Source organism: Streptopelia decaocto (genome assembly GCF_964273445.1).
Source record: "Streptopelia decaocto genome assembly, chromosome: 2".
NCBI lineage: Eukaryota > Metazoa > Chordata > Aves > Columbiformes > Columbidae > Streptopelia > Streptopelia decaocto.
In genome coordinates, this window is record NC_138655.1 from 49,896,791 (window position 1) to 49,901,425 (window position 4,635).

Sequence of the window (4,635 nt, forward strand, 5' to 3'; positions counted from 1 at the left end):
TCCCCCTCATGCCGTAAGACTAAGTCCTCTGTAAGCAAGGCACAAAATGCAGCATTATTTTTTTAAAACATTATTTATTCCCATGAGCAGAACAAGTAGGATTTGGATCACAGTTAGTGTTCAGTGCACCACAGAACCCTATCATTGCAATCCCTTTTGTAAAATCAACATGTTTGCAAGATTCTCCACATGCCTCTGTTCTTTCTTCAGGCTGTGGTCTTCACAGCATCAAAAGGTCACAGACCCAAAGCCTGCAGATCACAGTCTTCAGAGAAGCTTTTCTTCTTGCTTGTCCAAGAAGCTACTCACCAGGCCCTGACTGTGTGCTATGTCGTAAGAGGGCACAGATTTTCAGGGTTTTTTTGTTCAATTTTTCTTCTGTGTGACTCAGGATGTATTTAACAGGAAACAATAAAGATGCAGGATGGTTTTGAAGAGGAAGTAGGACATTTTATGTAGGCAAAAAATAATTGCTTACGCTGAAACTGGGTCAAAACACCACAGTGTTCACCACAGCTCTCAGGAAGAGTGCCATGGGGTTTTTAATAACAACAAAAATTCAAGATCTCAGCATTGGGTCTTATCCCAATAATTAATATGGTTTCAGACCAAATGGAAACTAATCCGTTCTATAAGTCACGATGCAGCAGATGTAACCCACTCAAGTCCTGAGCCCTGTCACTTTTGGTCAGCTAAAGCTGTTCTTCCAGCCAGCTTCAGTTGCAAAGGCATGAAGAGATTGAGCATTCATCTTCATCCCTTGCTGTCACTTCCATTGTTGTTTATGTTCGTTGTTTCACCTGAAGCTAATTTACCTTTTGAATTAATCCATTTTCACCTTCTAGTCACTAGATCACGTAATGTCTTTCTCTGCAAAGTCATAGGCCTGTTATCACCTACCTTTTTCTCTCCGTGAAGGGACTTAATACACCAGTCACCTTTTAGTCTTCCTCTGGATACTCTAAGCAGCCTCTGGTCTTTAAACTTGTCAAGGACAGACATTTTCCCTAGACCTTAAATAATTCTTTGGCTCTTTTCCCTATCCTTACCAATTTTTCAACATCCTTTTCAAATATGGATGACAGGTCTGGATGCAGCAGCCCAAAGCAAAATTACCTCCCTACTCCTACTCATATTTTCCTGTTTATTTGTTCAAGCAGTACATTAACACTTTTGGTTACTAAATTGCTCTGACAGCTTTTGTTTGACTATGTGTCCATGCAGGCACCTAAAATCTACTCCCCTCTCCTATATGTTACACCAACTTTCATCAGATATCTTTAAGGAAAGATTAAGAAGTGATTCCAAAATGCTTTACAAACACGTAACAAAGACCTCAAGCCTTTTGCAACATGTGGAGCAGAAGGCATTTGAAACTGCTCCTTCAAGCCCTCAGTTTCCTTCTTGTTGGCCCACTGCAATAACCCTTGCCCTGCATTTTAATACTGAATTCAGTGTGTTTGACACAACCCTGGAATGTCCAATGTATACAGATTTAGGAACTGGAAGCTCTGTGAGGAATGAAGTTCAGGACAAATGTTTAAGGAAGATCTGGAGCTGTGAGCACACAGGAAGAGCTGAAGTCCATTTGGGGTTTCTGCAGCCAGCGCTCATCTAAGGCTCGTGGTAACAGGAACAGGGTGATACTCCTAAATCCCTTATTTTCTTGGAAAGAAGCAGAAGTGATAATATTTTTATGCAGGAACAGACAATGAATTATCCAAGTTCTAGACAGCAAATATTACAGGACTTTGCAGCAAGAAAACCAAAAATACCAGCTACTTTGGCTCCTTCCTACACACCCAGGTCCTTGCCCTCTGATCATCCCCATGTAACGAAGCCCACCTGTCATTCTGGAAACACCCAGATGCCTCTTTCTCCCTTTGGGCAAGCTGTCCAGGCTGGTCCTCTCTGCTTTACCCAGATCACCAACCCAAACCCAGCAGCTGTTGCACCTTCACGTATCTCCAGAGCACACACACACCACACCAGTATACACCCTCCATGCCATGCTGAAAAATACCACTCCAGATCACAGTAGGGATTTCAACTTATTTCAGGCACTTTGAACAGAAAAAGACATTATTATGGGTGAGATTGACAGGAAAACTAAGACAAAACCTGGAACCTAAGGAAGACTGGATGCCAGGGTAACACACGTGGCCAGGTGAAGTCTGTTCTTGAGGGGCCACCGAAGCAAATGTCTGGCATTGCTTCATGAGGGAGCTTGAAGCAGATCCCTTGAGTCATTGGTTATTTAATTTTGTTGTTTCCAGAGCAAAGGTGCCAAGTTGGCAAGTAACCATGTGCTTTTTTTTCCCAAAAAAAAAATCAACTCTGAAGTTTCATCCTAGTACTAGACAGCTGCTCTGGAGTCAGTCTGGCTTGTTCAGCTTCACTAGTAACCGAGACCCATCATCAGACTATTTCTCTGTTATTTCTCAGCCCATCCCAGGGGTTGTCACTGAAGAGAAACAAGGATAAAGTGAGGAAAGCATTTAGCCAGGTCGTCCATCAGTATCAGTGCTATCAATGATGTATGAGGCAGAGCAAAGTCCAGCTCACACAACCAGAGCTGCGCCAGTTCAGCAGGACTAAAAGGCAATCTTTTTTTTTTAAAAAGGAAAAATCTTTATTTTATTGAGCAATAGCAGCTCCAGCAATCAGTACACTCGGAGAGCAGTTTTGGTGAGTAGGGAAGTACTGTTTTTACAGTATTTGTCTGTGTAAAGTCAGAACACAGAACCTGGCTTTGAGCTCCTCAGCATCTATAGTGTGAGGCAACATGGTACTACACACATTCTCTGTCTCTTGAAGGGGGATGAAAACCTGATTTAGCCCTGCTTCTGGTCCAAGGAGGCAAAGTATTTCACTCTTGATGTTTTTGCTGATAAGAAATAATGGGAAACACCTTCACTAGGGAAGATTTTTTCTTTCTTCTTCTTTTTTTTTTTTTTTTTTCTGTATCACCTAAAAGAGCATTTTTAGCCTCAGATCCAAGAGGAGTCTTTTCACACAGGGCACCTTTTTGTGTTTTTGTGCTCTGCAAGACTTGTTATTTACAGGAACCACCCTAAACCAGACCCTGGTTTAAGGCGGTGCTGAGAAGGGAGCAGGGCCCCCCAGGAGCCCTCTTATATTGTGCTGCAGGGTTTCAAAGCAAGGTGGCCTTCCACAGGCTGCCGGCAAGAGCATCAGCAACCAGCTGACTTTTTCTGCTGGGTCACTAGCCCCAAAACTGGGACAGGCTGGTCTAAACCTCCTGTTTTATGATAACTCCAAGAAACACAGCTCTGACATATGGGGCAGTGAGTTTTGCTCAAGGCGTTTCAGCAGTGACACACCAAAATTCACCCTGGCAAGCAAAAAAAAAATAAAACCAGGATGCCCGCCCCAGCTAAGGATGGGCACTCTTCAACACCAGTTAGCAACAGCTCTTTTATCTACTTAAGTGTCAGCACTGGAATATCACAGGAAAGGGCATTTTAGCCAACAAATACTTCAAAAGGAAAGATATTCACCCTTTTCTCCACACCCTTGCTTTTTAAAGTCACTGTTTCCCTGTCTGGCTTGCTTTGCCCTTGGATGGGGCTTTACTTTTGTAAATCAGGAGATCCAAGCCCATGTGGCCTCAAGACTAGCAGGGCTGGGGTTCCAAGCCACACCAACCCCCAGGTAGCAAGGACATGAGGTGTCCCAGCACCAAGGCTGCCATGACAGCCCCACTGGGAAGAGTGAGGTGTCCCCACTCCTGGTTGGTCAGAGCAGCCCAAACACCAGACGAGGCTTGGCCTGATCCCTTTTTCTAGAAGCCGTTTCCCTCCAAGGGCTGTGCTGCAGCATTTATCACTTGGTCCTCACGGCACCCCAGGGTGAGGAGATGGACTCAACTCTCTGTGTTGGAAAAGCAAGGGACAGATTCTCAGCTGGTGCAAATCAGCATAGCTTCACTGGAGGCCAAGGAGCTATCCCAATTCACCCCAAATGAAAGTCTGGCTCAGAGAGGAGGAAAGACAGGTTGCAGCCACTCCATGGGCTGAGAGCAGCCCTGGGCACAGACGTTGGGCATCCCAGCTTCCCAGTTGAACAGTGCTGGAAATCACATGCAGCGTTCTTTTGCTCCAGTCAGCTGAGCGATGCAGAGGACCAGTCCTCAGAGCCAACAAAAGGTTTTCTACTCCCCTGAGTAACTAAAATTCACCATTTTCTCTTTTCAACAGCAGCACCTTCAGTTTTTGCTGCCCTTCACCTTTGGCCACTGGAGGATGCCAGCAGGCACCTGATGGCTCTGCCACCTAGTTGGCTGTATCCACTTACATCTGCAGTGGGTGACAAGCCAATATTTACACATACATGGGACCTGGGTGGGACTCTTTAGCTATGGTGTGAAGGCCAAGCAAAACCATGACAGTCCTCATGAGGCATGTGATAAGTTCCTCAGACTTCCATTAGAAAAACCTGCCACATGCCTATGAGGGGCATGTGTTGGTAGGAGTGACGCCCTGGTTTTACATATCATCAGAACATGTAGTGAGGGGAGCTGCAGAAAAGCCACACACAATGCAGATTTGGCTAGGCAGAGCATGCACTTCAGCTGGAGACCTTCCTTGCAGCCATCAGACATGCCGCTTATAG